We start from the raw sequence: 24,225 nt of genomic DNA on the forward strand, positions 1-24,225 counted from the left end.
ACCATACAGGCCCGATTTTGCAGAAGTGAACTTGAATACATTGGTGCACATAAAACAAAACAAAGTATAAAAACAACCAGCATCCAAATGTATGTCATTTTATAACTTGGGACATTTCCCGGTCATTTTTTCCAGCCATAAAGTATAACATGATCAGAAACACACACACACACACACACACTGGCAGTTTAACACCCACGGATTTCTTATAAACACACTAAGTTTAAGGAACAAAACCGTTGAGCTTCAAAAATTTAGTCAGGCCTCAATCCTTGGCAGCCATTCCTTTCCCTGGCGAGTACAAGTCTGATAACAAAAGTGCATTTGTTAACTCTGAAGCCTTTTTTCTTCACAGTTCAAAGGAAAGGCAATTGATTGCTGAAGGGAAAGGACAGCAACACAATAGAAGATGTCAAACAGCATGGGAAACCCTGTCTAATGTCTTACATCAGTGCTATATACACTACTCTTCAGAAGTCTGAGGTCAGTATGAGTTTTTTTTTAGTCAACAATGGTGCATTAAATGTGACAGTATCGGTGTAAAGACTTTACATGCACAAAAGATTTCTAATTTAAGTAAACACTGTTCTCTTGAACTTTCTATTTATCAAAATATCCTGAAAAAAGTATCACGTTTTGCCAGAAAAATATTAAGCATCACAACTGTTTTCAACATTGATAATAATAAGAAATGTTTCTTAAGCAGAGCAATAGCACATTTGAATGATTTCTGAAGGATCATGTGACACTAAAGAGTAATAATGCTGAAAATTCCCTTTGCCATCACAGAAATAATTTATATAGAAATCAAATAAATGCAGCTTTGGTGAGCATAAGAGACTAATTAAAAAAAATAAAAAATAAAAAATAAAACTATTTGGACAAACTGCATATAATGCTGTGATATATTTACTGCACAGAATAAATATTTATTTTTCACACTGAGAATGAATAACTAACTCATAAACCTCAGGGCACCTCTGTTCCACTCCGATACAGATTGAGAAATATATTACCAGCTGACTGAGGCTGGCATGGACAGGGGTTATCATTAGACAATATGGTGTTTCAAGAACAGAGAGAAAAGGCACACACACATATTTCACTCTGCTGAAGGTTATTGGCTCACAGCCCCAGTGTGTGCGTGTGTGTGTGTGAGAGAGAGAGAAATTGGAGGGATTCTGAAGATTGTTTAATATTGCATAACGTGATGGCCTTATTTCACACAGCTGTGCAACGTTTGAATCGCTGAGACATGCACTTTAGTCTGTCTCGGCTGATCCATGGATGTATGTTGTGCTTCGAAAGTGTTTTTTTGATTGATACAGATGGGTGAGGGTGATATACATAATACGAAATACATAAATGAGGCAAAAAATTAACAGAACTGCAAGAGTAACGACTGTTTTCGAAAAGGTTTCCCAAACAAGATTGGCTTTCAATACATATCGATATCTTTTGTGTTTCACAGAAGAAAGCTAGTCATACAGGTTTGGAATGACATGAGGGTGAGTAAATGATGACAGAATTTTCATTTTTGGGTGAACTATCCCTTTAAGATTTTTCATCTCAGAAAGCCGTTTTTCATGTGTCACCAGAAAAGAAGATTTCCAAACCCGCTGACCTCTTCTGGAACTTTGGAAAAATTCTGATGAAAAATGTTTGCTCATCACATGCATATGAGACTGTTGCGTGTATGAAAGTATATTTGGTCTGCCCTTGGGAACAGTGCGGTTTCAACACTCGAACTGAGTAATCAATATCAAATAAAGCAATAACTCCAGATGCTCTATTTGACCACATTTTGTCTTCAAGTATTCATATCCGGATGTCTTGAAACAGTTGCGATTTGTCTTTTATTATATTCTCAGCACTCTGATGCATGCCAAGTATCCTCATCCTCAAGTTTATGTGGAAGAAATGCAAATGAATCTCATCACAGAATGTTCTCCTGAACTTTTATGGACCTGCTCGATGAAACTCTGAAATTGTGGCTGTGATCTTTCTTACATATTAAAACGCTGTGTTTCAGACAGACGAGTCTCTGTGAGCATTTCCCCATATAGAGTTCTAGCAATTTACATGGTGGCCATAATTTGATGGTTGAGGAATCAAAGTCTATACTAGAATAACAAACCCACAGCTCTAGAAAACACTATTATCTGTGGTTCGGTTTACACACAGGAGACCTAAATAACTTCATATAGATTTAGTCAGCTACAGTTTGTACACATAAAAAGACTTTGATCCAGTACAGAGAAACTTTATCCAAAACTAATAAACCATATTTTGTATAGTATATGCAACTTTATTTACTAATATTATTGGAATATTTTCTTGCATAAAAGAAACCATTTGAATAAAATAGATGAAAAAGTCAGGTAACCTAAAATTATTATTTATTTTTTTTAAGAAAATTATAATCATATAATATTAATCAGCTATGATGAATGTATTCAGATATAAAGAGTAAACCTACTTTTTTTCCCTGAAAGTACAGTAAAGTAAACTTTTTTAATAGGGAAAAACATGTATATGCACTGAATGTATGCATTGATACTGGTTGGCGAGGCATATGCTTTATGATAATAAAGAAATGTGTTCAAATATGTAGTTTAAACAAACGGCAACCTCTGACGCTTTCTGATGCAGCTTCGTTCGGCTTGACCAGACACAACTTTCTCTCAGTTCTCTGCGTTATCGATCATGTGTTTACAGTGACGTTAAGAGCTCAGATTCAATCAATATTTGTCTCCGTGAACTTTTGGTGTTCAGGTAGTGGTGACGTAAATGATTTCCAAACAGTCCGCTCTCTGGCAGATAAATGGTTCATAGGGACGTTTTCACCTCGCTGGATGCTGATGACACAATTCAGTTTGATAAAGATATTTGTCACAAAGTGCTACATGAGGACAAGTTCTGTACGGTGTGTTATTTGCTCTTTGATTAGAAGCTGCTGATTTTTTTTAAATTTGTTGTTTGAAAAATTGCTAACGCTGAACAATGACTGTTTTCAAGCAGGTTTCCTAAACACTAACCCTACTGGCTTTTCCTCCCATAAACAACATTTAAAATATTTTATAACTATTATATATTTTGTTTTATAATAAACAATATTTTACAATATTTAAAGCATATATTGCATTAAATTATTTTAAAGGGATAAAGAAAAAAGTTGATGGTAGCCATTGACTTCCATACTATTTTCTGTAACACTTTACAATAAGGTTCATTAGTTAACATTAGTTAATATGAACTAAGAACGAACAATACTTCTACAGCATTTATTAATCTTAATTAATGTTAATTTCAGCATTTACTAATGCATTATTAAAATCACAAGTTGTGTTTGTTAACATTAGTTAATGCACTGTGAACTAACATGAATAAACAATGAACAACTGTATTTTCATTAACTAACATTAACAAAGATTAATAAATAGTGTAATAAATGCATTGTTCATTGTTTGTTCATGTTAGTTAATACATTAACTAATGTTAACAAATGACACCTTATTGTAAAGTGTTACCCTATTTTCTTCCATACTATGGAAGTCAATGGCTACCATCAACTGTTTGGTTACCAACATTCTTCAAAATATCATCTTTTGTGCTCAACAGAAGAAAGAAAATCATACATGTGGAGGGTGAGCAAACAATGACAGAATTTTCATTTTTGGGTGAACTATTCAGGAAAAAATACAAACTGGTGTTATTTTTCTCCTCCGCAACAGGTTTTTTTTTTGTCTCAGTAAAATGGCCATACTATATGGCAGTGTATAGTGCTCCATGAACATGTCTATGTTTCTTGACCCCACTTCACTGCTGCTGTTATTTATGACGTCAGTATTTTTGGGTCATTAAATGCATCTCTAACTGATGTAAGGTGACCGTGGCCTGTCGAGAAAAGCCATGTGGATTGCATTGAGGTGGAACGACAATCCATCTCAGCTCAGAAATGGACGGAGAACTTGCAGGATAAATAGGACACTGCCTTTTGAAAGTTTATCTGTTTCTATTGAAGATTTTAAAGCTCTGTATTTATCAGCATCGATACAATACTATACCCCGAGACTTCAAAAACGTTTTTACAAAAGCATTTTAGTGCTAAGGCAAGGTAAAGTTGAAGGTATTAAACTTCAGTGCGTAACACATTCAAGACTGCTTGCGCTATCCTCCTAAAAATAAAGGTTCTTTAATTGGCATCGATGGTTCCGCAAACAACCTTTAAAAAAGAAAAAAGGTTATTCAAATTATTCAATTGTTCTTCACACTAATAAAAAAAATGGTTCTTGTAAGAACTGATCACTGAAACGTTCTTCGAAGAATGCAAAATGTTTCTTTATGACATTGCTTTTTTGAACCTTTGTTTTTTTAAGAGTGAGAAAGACCTAAATGATACAGCAAACTACACACTTATGAAGAAAGGTGAGCTTTTACTTTTATAACTGATTATTAGAATTGCAATTTTCACTTAGTGAATGATAAAATGCATGGAACCGGATAAGTGGGAATGTTCTCAGAATGTCGGCTAATGTTCATGCAAAGTTCTCTCAAAGTTATGAACAAATATTTCCTTAAATAGAATGTTTATTCAAAGTTATCTGGTTTTCAAGAATGTTCTCAAATCATTAGCACAAAACATTATATGTGACCCTGGACCACAAAACCAATCTTATGTCACTTGGGTATATTTGTAGCAATAGCCAAAAATACATTGTATGGGTCAAAATTATTGATTTTTCTTTTATGCCAAATCATTAGGACATTAAGTAAAGATCATGTTCCATGAAGATATTTTGTAAATTTCCTACTGTAAATATATGTGATTAGTAATATGCATTGCTGAGAGCTTCATTTGGACAAATTTAAAGACGATTTTCTCAATATTTAGATTTTTTTATTCCAGATTTTATTCCAGTCATATCTCGACTAAATATTGTCATATTCTAATAAACCATACATCAATGGAATGTATAAACCTCAATTTTGAAAAATTGACCCTTATGACTGGTTTTGTGGTCTGGGGTCACATTTATACATTGAACTTTTCATGGAACTTTTTTCTTGAAACATTTTATAAATGTTAATACTTGCTTCAAAATCAAAAGGAACATTCCCACAATGTTTGCAAAATGATCAAATGGAACATTCACATAACATTTGCATAAAAAAGAAAAAAATACGTTTTTAAAACATTAACAAACTGGACATTTTAAATGCTTCAGAAAACATCCAGAAATGATGTTTTATAACTTAATAGGAATGTTAGCAAAACTTATTTTTGATAGCCGGGAAAACAGATCCACTATAGCTTAAAACATTTCTGTAATGTTTTCTTACAAAAATCTAGATCTAAACTAGATAGAAATCTGTATGTGCACATGTACCTCAAACACTACGGTAATGAAAAGTTGTTTTCACCAAGCTTATGATCTGCCAACACTCACTTGGCAAAAAAGCATAAATCTATCTCATTAATCTTCACTCAAAGATGGAATACTCTAATCTAAGCATCTATACAATAGCTCTGCATGCCCATGGGTAGAAACAAGCCAAAATCAACACAGCACTTAGTAGTAAAGCGTATTCCCTTAAGACAAACTACTGATCGTATAATCAGGTCTTGAACCACCAACACAGAGACACAATTTAGAAAGAAACGGTGCAATTTTGCCAACGAGCCTGCGGAGAATTACTCAGTGTTGTGTAACATTATACAATGGGCTCTCTTCAACTGTACAAACTTTAAATAAAGCTCTTCTTAAGTGCAGTGGAACAACGCTCTTACGTCCAATAAGAGCTTTTTTCGTTTGCTTCACTTCAGAGTTTGTAGTTGCCAATTTTTTTTTGCTGATCTCATAAAAGCCACAGCTGTATGTCACAATCACGGATCTCTCTGCTGAAGCCGTGTGTGACGCATTCATACTCCTTGAATAGCATGAATGCTGAGTCATATCTGCAGGCCTAATCGAGGTGATTGCTGAATTTATTCCACGCTGTGAGCTAGTGATCTGTGATCAATGGTCCAAAGAACAGATGGGCAACATCTTGAACAGTTTTACAGGCCCATTGAACAGAGCACAGATGGCTCTAGGGTCAGTGGATATTCGGAGTTTAGCCAGACCTCTGTGGATGCACATGGGCCCATCTTTTGATTAAATATTGCAATATGATGTTATGAAATTAGACTTTGTTGAAAAGAAAAATCAGTACAAACTCATTTTTGAATAATGAAAAGTATCTACCAAATGAGTTACAACCTCATGCATTTTCAAAAATCAGAAGTCTTGTTTGTATTCTTATTTGTTTTTTAAAACACTTAAAAAAAAAAAGAAGTAGTTTTAGTGCTTTCTGCACTTTGTTATTCTTCCACTTATTTACCTATGACGGTTAATGAATTGAAAGTCATGCACGTTCACAGAAAATAGCTTAGACTATTTCCATGTTGCAAAATGGATACTGATGCCGGTTTCATTCCAGAGTGAAGTTTTATTTAGAGGTTAGCAGGCTTTTAATGAGAGCTTTCAAGGAAAATATATTTGCTGGATTCAATTTGCAAAGTTCATGCCATCATTCCTTCATAAATGGGTTTTGCAAAAAAATGCAAATGTCTTGGCTTGTGCTTTTAAGTTTATTGAACACCACTGTATATCTGCTTTATTTTCAGAGTTGGGTCTGTGGAAACCCGGTGCTTATTGGATGAGGATGGAGGGAAGCTTTAGCTGCAAAGTCAGTTCCAACAGGAGTTCATTGTTGTCTGAAGCAGCGTTAGCCTCTCTGCTGCCCCCATCAGGTCTGGAGAATCCACACATTATGTGATTTTACAGCAGGCTTTGGCTTGTGCACCACCAGTCTCTGGAATATACTGGAGTTTAAAGTAAGTTGGCTTGAATTACTGCAAAATGTCTACCCTCATTTTACTTTATTCAACTTTAAAGATTTACTCAATATGTTTGTTTACATTTTTCTGGTTCTTTTTTTAATGTGCCAGTTGTTTTAAACTTTATACTGACGCCTGTGGATGCATGAAATTGATTTACTAACTGTACCAGTTCAGACTGAAGCTGTAGGTCAATATCTTTTGATTTGCTGTTGTCTCATACACACACATTAATGCAAGTATTTTATTTGGATTCAACCCAACAATTTTCATGTTTATGCTTTGTAATGTGGCTTGTTCATTGGCTGAAAGTCCTATATTGTTGCTCTTTATATTAGTAATTTTCACTGGTCATCTGCATGACCTGGCAGGTTATGATCTGACCTCAACATGGCATTGTCTGTTAAAGGGCTAAGGTTAAAAAAAAGTTAATAAAAAGGTTAAAATTTAAAACTTAATAGGACTAATTCTTCATCTCAAGTGAAATAATTCCAATCATATTTCTCAGAAGTACAGTTCAGTTCTTTGCATAATGTTTTTTTTTAAATTAGCGTTTTTAAGGGATAATAAGAATAAAGGCAACCCACGTCTTAACAATGAATGCCATTAGTCTGTTATATTATGCATTTTTCCTTTATTTTTATAATTTTTTTTTTTTTTTATAATAACTTCTCATATTGTGTTATATTACATTTTCATTGTACAATTTGCAAGGAAGATTAGACTCCTGGTACACTTTATATCTGGGGGCACACTTCATGTCTCTAATACAATTTAGTAAATTACTATTTTATGCTTGTTACTGCATTTTGTTAATGAGTCCCTGTTTGAACTATCTGTCTTATCCTGAAGCATTGCTGACATAACATGCTTTTGTGCTGCTTCAAAAGGAATGAATTCTGGATATAAGTCTTTGTGCCCCAAATAGAATATGAGCCAGAGAAAACACTGAATAGATAATGGTAGACTTTGATTGCATCCTGTTTAATTCACTCTGTCAGAACTCATCAGAAATACACGACCTCATCAGCTTCTAACAAGCTGATTTCAAAGAATGATGAAGTAGGCCACAGACTTCTGTTTGTGTGTGTGTTTGTCTTGCTGGCACACTGGGTCAGAACTGGAACAATGAGTGTTTTTCTCTTGTTAGGGGCATCTGAGGTCCATCAGTCTAATATGTTATCATATGATAAATATTTGATTAAAAAAAAAAAGAGTGTCTGCTATTGGCTACATTACTGGAAATTTGGAATAATTAAGGTTTTTTTTTTGGTTTTTTTATAATGAAAAAGTTGCTTATGCTCACCAAGGCTGCATTTATTTGATCAAAAATACATTAAAAACAGTAATACTGCAAATAGTAATATATAGCAAAATTTTGCAAATAAACTATTATTCATCAAAGAATCCTGAAAAAAGTATCACGGTTTGCACAAAAATATTTATTAAATTACCAGAAACACTGATAATAATAATAATAAAAAAACAATATTAATAATTGAGAACCAATAATAACTGATAATAAATGAGCATCAAATGCATTAGAATGAATTTTAATTAATTCTAGAATTCTGTTTTGCATCACAGGAATACATTTCATTTTAAAATTAAAACAGTTTAAAACAGTTATTTTAGACTCTAATAATATTTCCCACCAAATCCAGCCTTGTTGAGCTTAAGAGAACAAATAATAAAGTATTCCAAAATTTTAAACATATATAAATGTATATATATATATATATATATATATATATATATATATATATAAGCACATATGGCTCATAACACTTGTGTGTTTGTGTACAGTTTTGCTAATGATCATAATCTTTATAATCATACTTATGGAGTTTGATTGATGTTGATGTGAATGCAGTCCTAAAAATATTTCTTGGACAAGTTAATGATTAAAATTGCAGTATACGTATGTGTGTCTGTCTTCGTGTGTTTTTGAGAGTGAGAGAGAACACTGGTACATTTTGTGCCCTCCACAGCCCTGTCACTGCCAAACACATCAAATTAGAACGGTGTTGTTGTGTCTTTGGCTACAAACGGGCACCAGAAGGCCCTTTGTGGTTCCTTCCTACTCCCATTTTTCGCATTTGTCCGCTCCATTGCTTTTAAAAATAAAACAAGCCATTATACAGTTCAAATATAGGAATTAGTGGCCTTTGAGATGTATCTAAATTTTCCATTTTGAATGTGGCACAGTGTCTGCATAGTAAATACAAAGTGTATGCTGTACGGGACATTTTGTGCACTTCTTGGGGACAGAAAGGTACAAAGCAAGGCTGCTTCTGTCTCTTCTCAATATATTTTAGCCCCCTTTAACATGCTGTTATGAACGTGATGTCATCGCACTGGACCAATCGAGAGCCAAGGAGCCGTCTGTCATGATCAAATTATATTATTCTTATCTCAGAGGGGGTCGTAGAGAGAGCGTAAACACGGGGGGTTAGTCACATTTCCTTAGCACAATACAGCACGGCTCACATCGAAAGATTGTCTCTCCTCAGGAATGGGAGGGGGGTGTTGCTGGGGCCCTTCATCGCTTGGAGGGGTGTTGTGGGGCCCCTGTATCCCCATGCCCAAACACGCTCCACAAGTCTTTCACTCGGCACATTTCAAAACAAGCACGTTCTGGCTCAGTTAGGGACCGTGCAAAAGCTCGCTCTCAAACACAGGACTGGCAAAGCACGCTCTGAAAAACTGTGCCTTGAAAACTACCCTGAGCCTCAGACTGGCCCCAGTGAGAAGAATGAAATGAAAGGAAGACGATTACAGCCTTTTTTCTTTCAAATTGCTATGCGGAAAAGAAAGAAAAAAAAGCACATGGAGTCTTGCATGAAAGGATGAAAACAAGTCTTAATATCAAATGCATTTGTGCTTCTCAAGGATATTTTCTGGATTTTTTTAAATGGAAAACATGACAAATATACAAAGTATTTCTCTCTTTCTTTCTTTCCTTGCTGTTTGGTCTTTGAAACAATGAATGCCATGATGACTAATTGTCAACTTTTGTGTTTTCTATTTATTTTATTTCTATTTATCAGTTCTCATATTTAGAGTTATTTGAACAATTTGTACATTTATTCAGTCTATGTATATGTGGTAACATATTTTGTGTATATATATTGAGCTTTGAGGTTTACAATAAATCTGCTAAAATTCACCTTCAGCAGACATAAACATTTTAAAGTTTTGTCTTTTGGAAAATCACAATAAAAATTTTGCTAAATCATCCTGCACTACATAGCTTTATGTCCAATAAAATTCTTTCTAGAATGAGAAAGTCCTTGAAACAATAAATACCATGTCTAAATGCCACCTTTTCTCCTTTTTGATTTTTTAAATGAATTTAATTTAATTTAATTTATTAGTTATCATCTTTAGAGTGATTTGAACTGTTTGTACATTTATACAGTCAAATTTGGAAACACATGTTTTGTGTCAACTTTGAGGCTTACAAAAAATCTGCTAAAATTTACCTTCAGCAGATATACACATTTAAAATTTTGTCTTTTGGAAAGTCACTCTAAAAATTTTGCTGACTCATCCTGCACTACACATGTTTTTGTCTGATATTTTTTTCTACAGTGAGAATGTCTTTAATAGAATGAATACCATGTCTAAATGTCTACTTTTTCTTTTCTCCTTATTGATTAAATTAAAATAAATTTAAAAATTTTGCTAACTCATCATGCACTACACAGCTTTGTCCAATAAAATTCTTTCTAGAATGAGAATGTCCCTCCTCTTTATACCTTTATATATATATATATACAATATAAAGTCACATAACTAAAAGCCCTTTGATATGTCCTGCCCCAGCTTCCTAATAATAAAGTCAGTAAAGTCAATAAATTTAATGCGGGAATCTAACACACTATGAAGGATTCTATAAATCCCCAGTGTCGATTCGTCACTTCAGTATGCCTCAATCTGAGGCCACTGGGGCTTTCGGCACTTTGCCAAACCTGACAACAGGAACCTGTTCTGCCATTTCACTGATACCCGCATGCAGTTTTTTCTGTATGTCCTTGATTCTTTCTCTCTGTGTCTCTTTAATTTTTCCCTGTCTGTATCTCTCTCTCTCTTTCTCTCTCTCAATAGACACAGTACTTGTACTGTGAGGCCCGTTGTCTGACTAAAAGCTGTGCTAGTATCTGTAAACATGCTGCATGGTCTGGCCTCATCATGTCCTCAGAAGACTTTGAGGGCAAGGCGTCTTGCATAAATTAACAGAAGCACTGTTAAGTGTTTGAATTTTCCCTAATTACATTATTATCATGGGATCCTCGTAGACTTGCCTGCTACATCTGATAGCAGCAGCTCGGCGAAGCATAACCTAGAAGTTGTTCAGGTGTGGTGAAAATCACACAAGAGGCACCGCAAGGATTCAAATCAAATTCAGGCTTGCTTCGTAAATAAACTCACTTGTGTCACCACAAACCCCGAAAAAAGTCGCTCTCTCAAAAAAGATCTGCTCGCCTGTAGAGTAAACAGTGTATTTCTATCTTCATGAATGATCTCTGTTATGGATGACCTACATTTTTAGAGGTGTTTGCTGAGGCAAGCGATACTATGACTGTTGCATGACAGTTCCTTATGCTGTGGTTTACTGATCTGAACTAACTCCTAACCATAAGTAATAAATTTAGTTCTTGCACCCACAGTGTTTGTGCAATATACACGAATGATACCTCAAAACTTACAGTGTATGGCTTTTAGAGAAGATGTGTGCTAGTAGTAAGTAGTAAGCGATCAGATTTGGACCACTCAGAAACCACTCAGAACACCCCAGCAACTATATAGCAACCTATATATATATTCAGAACCTAGCAATCACCCAGAACACCCTAGCAAAGGCATAGAAATGCCCTGGAAAACACCCAGAAAAACCTCTCAGAACACTCTGAATCAACTGCATAGCAACCACTCAGATCAGCATAGCAACAACATAGCAACAATCCAGAACACCTTCGACAGGCTAAGATGCCCTACAATCATAAAAACACCCAGAACATGCTAAAACATCTCAGAACACCATAGCAACTGCATAACAACATGCTAAAAGCATTTTAGCCTTAAGACCCTAGCAACCACATTGCAACCATTCAGAACACCCCATCAATGGCATAGAAATGCTCTGGAAAACACCCAGAAAAAACTGTCAGAACACCCTAGCAACAACATTGCAACCTTTCAGAACAACATAGCAACATCCCAGAACACCATAGTATTGACATAGAGATGACTAGTCTCAGCCTCAAACATCATGCCCAAGGACTGTTGGCTGAACGTCTGATGCATATGGCACACAAAAATGGAAACACTTCAGTAGTTTCGAAGTTGTCATTGGACTGGTTTAATTATAAGCCCAGTACACACCAAGTTTTTGTTCGTCGGCCGGCAAAGTTTTCTCAATGTGTTCCACGCCATCGGCTGAAGTTGGTCCTCATCAGCTTTTTTTCAGCCGATTCGACATGTTGAATCGGCGACGGAGCTCGTCGGTCAGTCGGGCCATCTGATCATTCTGATTGGCTGTTCAGCTGGCGAACCAGTGCACAAGAAAGGCGCAGAACGGACGTGCTACTTGGCCGTCGAGGGTGTCGAGCATCGACTTGGTGTGTCAGAGCAACTTTGGACCCAGACGCAGCTGACATGAGCCGACCCCACAGTCTGCTTCTGTCCCCACTAGTTCGTCGGCGTCGGCTTGGTGTGTATCGGGCTATACAGGATTTCCTGGAGACATGTGTTCTTTAACGTTCCGCCTGTAAACAAAGATGTCGTGACACCAAAACCCCTCACGAAAGAAGAAAGCTGTTGTGTTTACAACTGTGATGACGAGCGTTTATCAGGATCAACTAAACGCTGGATTTTCAAAAAAGTTTGCGGCATAGAATCCTTAAAATACGTCGGAGAGTTTTACACTGTTATTGTGGCAACATTTCCTACCCCCGAAACGTGATTCTGAAAAACACCCAGAAAAACCTTTAGGAACACCCTAGCAACTCCATAGCAACACACTAAAACCCTTTTATAACACCCTAGCAACCATTCAGAAAATCCTAGCAACCAAATACAGTAGCAACCTTTTAATCACAACCATCCAGAACACCCTATCAATGGCATAGAAATGCCCTGGAAAACACACCGAAAAATATCTCAGAACACCCTAGCAACTGCATAGCACCACACTAGAAACCTTTGAGAACACCCTAGCAACTGCATAGTAACCTTTCAAAACACCCTAGCAACCACACATCAACACCCTACCATAAAATGCCCTAGACTATAGTAACATAGAACAGCCAGAAGACCTATTAACCATATACAGTAGCAACACACAAAAAACCTTTCAGAACACCCTAGAAACTACATAGCAACCTTTCAAAACACCCTAGCAACACTATAGTAACATAGAACAACCAGAAGACCTATTAACCATATAGCAACACACAAAAAAAATCTTTCAGAACACCATAGAAACTACATAGCAACACACTGAAAACTTTTCAGAACACCCTAGCAACTGCATAGCAACCTTTCTAAACACCCTAGCAACACTATAGTAACATAGAACACCCAGAAGACCTATTAACCATATAGCAACACACAAAAAAATCTTTCAGAACACCATAGAAACTACATAGCAACACACTGAAAACTTTTCAGAACACCCTAGCAACTGCACAGCAACTTTTCAAAACACTAGCAACACTACAGCAACATAGAACACCCAGAACACATAGTAACCATATAGCAACACATTAAAAACCTTTCAGAACGCCGGGGTAGCGCCATAGCAACACCCTGGCAACCATCTGTAAAACTTTAGAATTGTGGTAGTTTTAGGCAGGATACAGCATAAATTGTAAAAACAAACAAATAAATACACAAAAACATAATTAGACACAATAAATAAATAATTATCAATGTAAATTTCTACGTATTTAAATATCTATTTGAATTTAATCTCTAATTTTTGTCAATGCTGTAGAATGTGTTTCCAAACTGTTTTTCATTTCTTTCAGTAACTCATTAAATTTTGATTAGGAAAAAGACTGTGAAGTGTGAAATGGAAATATGAAGTGCAAGAAACAGGAAAAAGAGTGTGGGGGAAGAGAGAAAGTTTGTCTGCTACAGTGGTGAACAGAGAGAGAAAAACAACGCAGAAACCCAATATCCCTAGAGAACTAGTCCGAAAAAACAGTGCAAGAGAATAAAAGCACTAAAGACCCAGATAGAGGGATTCTATTAACACTGTGACAACAGTAACTATAAACAAGAACGAAACCAAGGGGCCGGAGAAGCTCCGCCCCTCCCTCACTTCACTTCAAAGATAGGTGATAATGATCCTGCTTACATAACAGTTGGAAGGAGAATGAGAGAGAGAGAGAGAGAGAGAGAGAGAGAGGCCCGTTCTGTGTGAGTGAGGGTGGATGGGGGCCTGTTTTGTATAGGTCAAAAGAATGCCCATAAAGTGCTGCTTTTCACAGTAATTTATGAGCTCGGGGACATGAGGCCTGTATTATGTTATTTACATTCACTTTTCATTTATTTTTGCAAAACAGCTCACATCATGAGCCAAAGGTGAAGCTGTATATAATAACGCACGCTGTATGTTGGGCCGGTAAAGTTGTGCTCTCTGCCCTCTCAGAGAACTTTTATGAATGTATGGACCCCACTGTGTGCAGTTTGTACAGAGGAACATTTTGCATGATGGCTGCTTTTCGATCACACACACACGCACATATGCTCAACGGGGAGTGCTTAAATGAATGCAAAGCCAGCTTTATAGCTGCATGGCTTTTCGAGGCATATTTGTTGCAAATGTAAAGCAGATTGTGGATGTTTGTATATTGTAATGTATTGCCAAAGAAATAAAGCATGCATTTTTTCATTAATTATCAATTTATTAATGCATATCTAGCTAAAATTCAATACTCTTGGCTGGAATTAGTATGAAATGAGTTTTTTTTTAACTTGTTTTCACCTCATGAATGCAAGAGCCTCATGCTGCGCTTTTCTGAAGGTGAGGCTCATGTTTGCCCTTAACAGGTTTGTTTATTCAGTGGAAAATAAAAGTGGAAACAGTGAGCTCTTTCACCGCGTCTTCTGTGTGCATGTGTGTTTATGTGCATCTGTGTACGTGTGTGTTTGAGAGGTCGGACAGAGAGAGACCCATCTGGTTCCAAACACCCCCTGAGTTCTAATAAACAGTACAGTACACATTTTTGAATTTATTTTTATTATCTGTTGTATGAGCCAGAATACTTTGATTAGCTCGCCTCATGCTGCATTCATGCCATTTTTAAATGATTGTCATACAACTCCCCAGCTAACAGGGGAGTGTCAAGATTCTGGTAAGTTATGAATAAATGTTCTTGTAGTAATGTTGATGGAACGTTTGTTCAAAGTTCTCTAGTTTTTAACGATGTTCTCAAAACACTGGCACAAAAATGTTATTTATACATCGTTTATGGATCCTTTTTCTGAAATGTTTTAATTGAAAGCTTTTTAAATGTTGATAATTGTTTCGAAATGTTCAAAAAACATTTAAAAGTAACATTCCTGGAATATTCCCTTAACGATCGCATAACCAAGAAAAAACATTTCGGTAACACTTTAGAATAATGGGTCATTTGTTAACATTAGTTAATGTATTAACTAACATGAACTAAGAGTGAACAATACTACTACAGCATTTATTAATCTTAGTTAATGCTATTTTCAGCATTTACTAATGCATTATTAAAATCACAAGTTGTGTTTGTTAACATTAGTTAATGCACTGTGAACTAACATGAACTAACAATGAATGATTGTATTTTTATTAACTAACGTTAACAAAGAGGAATAAATACTGTAATTAATGCATTGTTCATTGTTTGTTCATGTTAGTTAATACATTAACTAATGTTAACAAATGACCCATTATTCTAAAGTGTTACGAACATTTCTAAAGCCTGAGACACACTGCACGATTTTTGGCTGTCCCAGAAGAAAGACTGGCATCGTGAAACAATCGTAGCGATTTCTGACTCGCCACAATTGTTTCATGGTGCCAGTCTTTCGTCTGGGACAGCCGAAAATCATGCAGTGTGTCTCAGGCTTAAAATGTTTTAAACATTTCGAGCATTCAGAAATAATATTTTTAACATTACCGAAAAGATCTTAGAACATCTTATACATCTTTAACATTTTTTTTATTTTTTATAACAATATTTATTAGCTGGGTCAAAGCCTTTTCTAGGATCCTTGAAATTTGTGGTACAATTTTCTGTAAAACTGCTCTAAAACATAACAGAGTGTGAAAAGCGCTAAACGAATAAAAACTATGAAGGTTTATAAGATGTTTCTGCCAACACTCATAATGACACAATTGATTTATTTCCTGCTTTGTTGATCATTACAAAAATACTTAAATAAATGTATAAAGTAGAGGTGTAATATTCATATCAAAAATTTTCGCTACGGGTCTTTCGGTTCGGTATGCATGTTTACCAAACAAATACAGCATTGTTTTAACCACTGCACAAGTGAAACTTCATTGGAAACGTCCAGTTTTATATATTGTCACTTTTCATAAGAAGCAAAGTCTCATCTTTCAAATTATGTCCTTTTTTCCAGGAAATTCAAACAATAAATGCCCTCTTGATGCTCTTTGATGTGGCGTGACAGATTGCTGTATAAACACTTAAGTTCAAATGGCAGCGCAGAGCGCGAGTGAGCGTGATCATTCCTTCCTCTTTACTACTAGTTGTAATGTGAAATAAACGTGAATGAACATCTCATAATTGCTCAATCAGTGTTTCAACAGCTTATAAACAAATTGATATGTAGCATTTCATTTACCTCAGGCAAGTCATCAGTGTCCGCAGCTCACTAGCTCGCTAGAGAAATGAAGTCTAGAGAAGAGCATTTCGTGAAATATTAGACTATCTACTCATTATATTTTACTTTAGGCTACCTGTCAGTAATGTCTTAATTATTTAATGTATGTTTAAATAAATCTGTTATGAAACACGTTATGACAGCCACTGTAAATTACTATATTTCAACAACAAATATAAATTTTATAATTTAAAAACTGCATTATGTGCAATTTACCTTTTTCATACAATTTTTTTTTTAAGTTAAGTGTTGATTATTATATTTAAAAATAAATAGTAATTAAATTTAAGTTTAGGCTCTGTTGTAAATTGTAACCTTATATTAATGTACGTAAAATGGCTTCCTATAGATTAGAGCATAAGCTGAGGTAAGCGGAGGAAATTTTAATTATAATTGAATTTATTTAAAGAAAGAACAATTTGTTCAGTAAACCACTGTTTAATAAATAAAGCAATTTTATGTTTAGTCCCCCCCGCTGTACCGGAACCATAGCAAACTGTGACATCAAAACCAAGGTACGTACCGAACCATCATGTTTGTGTACCGCTACACCCCCAGTATAAAGTATATATCCTTTTTCAAAAATATAAAAAATGAAGCAACGGGTAACATTCAAAATAAAAATAACATTAAAAAGGCACAGAGGTTTCTACCAAATTACCTTTGGTCATTTTGGCTAATTTTGCATGACGTTTAGGTTTGAGTTTGAAGTTTTAGTTTTCTTTTGAGTTTACTAATTGAGTTTGACAAAGATGTGGATCATTTTTACAAGCATTCACAATTATGTGAATGTTGAATTTATTACCCTAGCAAATTTACATAGATTAGTCTAAAGATACATCTGAAGAGTGTAATTTGATTGTATTCAAACAGGTTTCCCATATGACATTGGTTGGCTGTTGTTGATGTGTCAGCCTAGTCAGGATGCTGCAAGTTACGCAAAAATGTTTCCAAAGTATTTTACATTGTCTGCAGAAATGACACTGCAATAGTATTTTAACAGAAATAAATAAAAATCAGTTTAATCTCTAGGATTTGCTGTTTGAATTCATAGCTATCGATGTGGTTAAACAGTGTGGTCTTTCCTCACAATATTGCCAGTATTGTGTTGATTTTGACTTTGATTTAAAGGTGCTTGCTCAGCGTTTTCATTTGGAACAGACCTTGAGGTTATCTGAAATTAGGTAAACACAAAAAAGGCCAAAAAACAGCCACAAGAGTTTATGTAACTTTAGGCAAGTTTTATACTAACTTAGATATGGCAAACGTTCATAAACCAACCATAAGAGTTTACATGCACTTCCTCACTGTGGGACGCAATGTGCTCAGGGGTACACAGGTGTGCTTACTGCTTATAGCAGAGGTATGTGGCATACTTACACGCTGCTCTGGGTTGTTTACGCACAAGCACGAGAGGGTCAGAGGGACTGGAAATATCCGAGGTACTTCTGTGACTCGGCCGTTTGTATCTCAGGGATGATGGAGTTTAATTTTACACACGCTTAATAGAAAGAGCATTGAATCATGAAAGAGTTTTTTAAGATTGAGGGTGACACATTACTGGAGTGTTAATGCTACAGGCCGGTGTGTGCGGTGTGCGAGTGCAGCTCTTTAACACCTCAGGCAGGTCTCTGTAAAGCGCCAGCCGCACCCATCATCAGCAGCTTATAGAGGAAATGCAGGTCTGGAGGTCTGGGACAGGGCAGACAGTGCGAAATTTCCATCAGGGACTTCTGGCTTGACGTCAACACCACGTACATTACATTATACCTCATTTCAAAAATACTTTAAGTTGTTGTAAATGTTTGGGTGTATGAATCACAGAACAAGGCCGGTCCCTTTGAGTCATTTAAAATGATTGAAACTTCAGGCTTATTAACCTCTGATGCCCAATGTTTATTTGAATTTTAGTGAAAATGTTGCCTGTTGGTACACAATATTAAAACTGGAACCTGTAATATTACATAAAATAACTACCAGACATGTTACACTGCATATAAATGTTACTGCAAATCATTTATAGTGCCTTTGTTTTTATTATTGTATTTATTTTTAATTTACATACTTTGTTGAAAATTGTTAACTATATTTTTAGCACATTTACTTTTGTCTTAATTTATAAATTATTTCGATTATTTTAAATATTGTTTCGGAAAGAAAAAAAATAATACTTTTCTCATTTCCAGAATTATTTACTCTCCATTACTTTGAATGTGGTTCACTAACATGAATGTTTAGAATTTTTACCAATTCTTCCCAATCCGAATTTACTTGAGTAAGCTCATTGGTAGCATCCAAATTTCAGGACAACCACATATTTTAATTGGATTCAGTTAAATGTTCGGGCAATTCCAGAATACTAAGAATTATTGGACATTTTGTTTGAAAAGATTTGAGTTTTATTTCGATTGCACCAAACATTGAGCTTTTCTCTCGAGACAAGGAGTTGAAATGTAGAGTCATATGTCTTCTGGTAAACTGAGTGACTTCATGTTGGCCTTCCTCAATAGTGGCTTCCTTATAGCCACTCACACATAAAGGCCAAATCTGTGACACGCTACAGAGATTGTCCAGACATCCGCAGTTTCTTCCATTTCATCCAAAGAGTTCTGGCTGCTTGGTCACTTCTCTGACAATTGCCCTTCTTGTTCAGTTGTGCAGTTTCAGTATGGATTGTGGCATGTTTTTTCCATTTTGTTATAATGGAACAATCCATGGCCCCTAGGAAGACGTCAGGTTTCACCAATCATTTTATAACCTTTTCAAGATTTATTTATTTTTTTTACTCCAAACAACTTCATCTAAAGATACCACAGCAGTTCTTTGGTCTTGAAGATAGCAGAACTAATCTGATCTGATGCCTTAGTTATTGTACAAAGCAGATGTAGAGTAAGGAGGAGTCACTTTTTGTGACATCCTGTACCAGTAGTAGTTTGTCCCACTACTGTTACATTGTAAACACAGACTACAAACAAACTACACTATGGTCACACTATGGACTTCAAAGTCACCATCATTAAGCTTCTTCTGACAACTCTTTTAGTCTTCATTAAAAAAAAAGTTCCTTAAAGATTTTAGGAATTTAACCAAAAATCTAATAAAAAAACAACAACAACAAACATTGATTTCAGGACGATGGAACCAGAACTGCTAAAATGTTTCTGGGTTTTGGCCTACAAAAAAATATGTCATCCTTTCAGTACTCTATATCCAATTTAAAAGTTAAGTTTGTGCCACCAAAATCTAGTGTAATTGCAAAACGATGATCATTTTCAAACAGGTTTCCCAATCACTCCTGCCATCTGCCATTGGTCAGTCAAAACTGATAGTTTCGCCCAGAATCCCATTGGAATATTTCAGAATACTAAAGTGTGTAAGAATCTCAGTGTGTCGTATCTTTAGGATTGCGATTTACTCTTCCTCAATATTTGCTGGAAACATCCAATTATGTAGTAAATTTTTAGATGCTTACTTTCACATTCAAATTCTAGATATTTTATTTCATGTTAAGTTAACACTGTGGATGATTACTACAGGAATTGAAAAGCTGCAAATTTAAATCTGTTTGAAAACACTTGATTTATAGCAACTCAGTGTGGTTCAAATAATCACTCTGAAACTAAGCCTCAACTTCCTACAGTGCACAGCATCTCAGTTTCTCTGAACATTTGTGTAACTTAAATTGAAGCTGAGGGATTTTTTAGTGCCGCACCATTCCCCACTGAGTCCCTGCGGCCTAAACTGTCCCAGCAGTAATTGCTCTTGGCTGACAGCAGTGTGTTTAGGTAAAACAGCTCGTAAGCCCCACCGGTGAGTATGGGCCAATTAAGCAGGAATGAGGCTTACTGTATGGGTCATAGTAATCATCATTACTATTCTACTGGATAAAGACTAACTAGAAAATGATCATGTGTGTTTCTGCGAAAGTGCGTGTGTACATTTGAGAGTGTTTTAACATCCTCACAGTCCATTGATGTGAGAGTTTAGTTTGCTTGATTGGTTTAAAAGTTGCTTTTCAAAATTAGGTGTGCACCCAGGAATTACACCCGAGCCTACTTGAAAATAGGGGTCTGGGGTGGAGTTAGGAAATCAAGAACCTGTTCTCATTCTGAACCGGCTCCATTTAAAACAACAACAACACTGTAACCAAGTGATTTTGAAGTTTGTTAATCTGCCTTATGATGAAGTCTGGACTATTTCGCCAACAGACAGTCTTAACAAACAGTAAATGTATGGTGCAATCAGTAAAGTTTGATTCACAGATGACTCAGTAAATTGGACAAAAAGACTCATCAATCAGTCTAAAAATCATGAGCATAGTTTATTTATAAAAATACATATGTCTTGTGAAAGTTAAATCGAATGTAAATTATTTCTAAAGGATCATGTGACACTGAAGACTGTAAGTAATGGCTGCTGAAAATTCAGCTTTGTATCACAGGAATAAATTACATTTTAAAATATATTAAAATAGAAAGCAGTTATTTTAAATTATAATAATATTTCATGATATTACTGTTTTTACTGCATTTTTAATTAAATAAATGTAGCCTTGGTGAGCATAAAAAACCTCTTTCAAAAATATAAAAATAATATATATATATATATATATATATATATATATATATATATATATATATATATATATATTTTTTTTTTGCAAATTTTTGTTTCTGTAGGAATCGAAAAATTACTAAAGCGGTTTGCAATTGGTATAAAATCAGCCCATCCAATTTGTGAAGGTGAACTATCAGGTGAATGAATTCATTTCTGCTTTGCACTTTTGCTAGTAAAATCTAAGAGCCAGAAACATGAGAAAAACTCAAACAAATAGCACTTTCTATTTTTGCCGCCTATCTCATGTTAAAAATACAATGACAAAAGAGACCTGCAGGGACAGAGCGAGTAGTGTAATCGAACTTGGGTTTAGACCAAGCAATCGAAGTGGGAAACCAGAGTTTTTGTTTTTCCATGTAAGAGTGATGATACCTGTGAACGTGACAGAGCACAGTCACATGTGTCTAGTACCTGACCAATGTACAGTATGTAAGGACACACACAGCTGAGTCACAGTGGTGTGACAGTCAGCTGATAAGAGTGGCTGGATACCAGAATGCCATTCTGGGCAGCGGGCATTCTTTTGGCTCCCCCCCCCCCCCCTCCTCTGTTTCCACAAGCTTTCTGACCCTATGCCAGGATCACAGGGACTCAATCCGAACTGGCAAGCCTCGGGCTGGTGCTTTGAAACCTGACTGACAGAGTTGGCGTCATTTCTACAATTGAGACACAGCTAATTCTGCTGATTTTGCAGTGTTGCTGTCACATGCAGAGCCTTTCTATATTTATAAGGCTTTTAATACGAGAGAGTGCGGCTGGTGTCCCATGTTGAAAAACGGAAGGAGAGTGTGTTTAATATAAAAAGCATGTGATTATGGTATAAAGATGATACTCCACAGTTTACATTAGACATTCAAAGTCGGGAGGCACTTAGTCGTAGTCCCTCATGCATTTTTGCAATAGATCAAAGTACCACAATATTGCATGTCACTGCTCTGAATTTCAATAGTTCCCTGCATTTCCAATCAGTTTACATTAAAGCAGTTCATTCAGAAATGAAATTCTGTCATCATTTATTCACACTCCAAACCTAAGAGAAGTGACAATGCCTAATAAATGAACAAAATGCTCATTTGAGTCAAATCTTTTCAGTGAATCAGCTGAACTGGTTCACAAATCCATTGATGCATGGTTTGTTAGGATAGGACAATATTTGGTCGAGATACAACTATTTGAAGATCTGGAATCTGAGGGTGCAGAAAAATCTAAATATTGAGAAAATCATCTTTAAAGCTGTCCAAATGAAGTCCTTTGCATTGCATATTACTAATAAAAAATTAAGTTTGTATATATTTAAGATAGAAAATTTACAAAATATCTTCATGGAACATGATCTTTACTTAATAATGATTTTTGGCATAAAATAAAAATCGATAATTTTTACCCATACAATGTATTGTTGGCTAATGCTACAAATATACCCCAGTGACTTAAGACTGGTTTTGTGGTCCAAGGTCACATATATATTTAGATTAAAGGTTTCAAAATATGAACTTCCATTTTTGGGTGAACTGTTAGTGAAACATCATTCATGCCACTAACAAAAATGTACTAATTACATTGAAGATACTTAAGATATTTAAATATCTTTATATAAATTTTTATCCAGCTATTTCTTTGCTTTAAATTAGAGACGCATTTCTGTAGCACCAAAGCAATAAGGGTTTTTGAATGAATGAACTAAACTGTGATCTGAATGATCTAATTTTGGGAGAAAAAATTATAGGAAGTAAATGAAAGGAATACATCCTAATTCATGGAACTGCATCAACAACAAATTAATGAACAGCTGCATTTAAATCCAGGGACTCAAATTTGTGACTTGTTTTTCTTGTTTGGTTTATTTAACCGATTTGCTAGAATGAACCAAGCTTTCCAATGCCTTCATATGTTTTGTCAACCAACACTGTAACTTGCATGAAAAGCAACTCATTTGAATTTGTTATTCCCTAACTTTGGTGAAGTGCTCTTGATAAGTTGCACAGTTTTTGTCGAAGTTCTCAATGAAAGTATTAGAATACAATAATCCAATCTTACAACATTGTTGTGTAAACGGTGGATGACTTTGTTTTGTCCATAGAGCTAAATGAAACATATCTGGCCTGCATATCGTTAATAAAAAGAAAAAGAGGACTCTTTCTGTACACCGGGATTATCTTACCTTGTAAACATGGTCATTTATCTTGATAGGGTTTTAAATTCTGATTTGCGGTGCATGAGTTCTCTGTTTTACTGTATCCATCTGGATTGGAGCCGCCAGGCGCAGTAACGGAGCTGTGATTTGAAAGCTTGCAGTCCTAAAAAACATTAAGACTGCATAACTTCATTACGTGTTTGCTTAGCACAGCATGGCCCAGGGCAGAGGTGCTGTTTCCTGAGCCCCCACAATCATGCGAGACCCCCTGCCCACTTATATTCGCTGTATGTGGTTGAATATACAGCACGGGGAAAATGCAGGCGAGCGTTTCAATCTGACTTATTGGAGTTGGTGTAAATGAAACTAAATTGAACTCCTACCACACACCATTATAAGCTCTCAGCATGGATCTGATACGTGCTCTTCCAAGATTGAAGTAGGGATCAAAATGAGCCACACAAACACACATTCTTGTGGTGCCGTTGGCAAAAACAGACCTGCATCTGTGCCTGTGAGCAAAGACGGCAGTATTTAGGTCCCATATTTGCAGAGGAATCATGCAGTAGCCAGATAATGAATGGAATGGAAATCTAATGGATAGCTTTCTATAGGTATTACAGACCTTCTTGGGGAAAATCAAGTTACTGAACAGCGTTGATTTGTAGGTGGCCGGGTGGTTAGGTGGTCATAT

At 35.6% G+C, this 24,225-nt stretch overlaps 1 protein-coding gene across 1 annotated transcript in view; it reads left to right on the forward strand.

Annotated features, from left to right (window-relative positions):
* Positions 1-353: 353 nt before the first annotated feature.
* Positions 354-24,225, forward strand: part of LOC131531582 (solute carrier family 41 member 1) — a 58,549-nt gene continuing 34,677 nt past the window's right edge. Inside the window, exons 1-2 of the mRNA XM_058762428.1 lie at positions 354-483; positions 6,671-6,880. The gene's annotated coding sequence lies outside the window, so the exon portion shown is untranslated. The remainder of the gene's footprint in view (positions 484-6,670; positions 6,881-24,225) is intronic.

This window comes from Onychostoma macrolepis, chromosome 23, assembly GCF_012432095.1.
Source record: "Onychostoma macrolepis isolate SWU-2019 chromosome 23, ASM1243209v1, whole genome shotgun sequence".
Taxonomy (NCBI): Eukaryota; Metazoa; Chordata; class Actinopteri; order Cypriniformes; family Cyprinidae; genus Onychostoma; species Onychostoma macrolepis.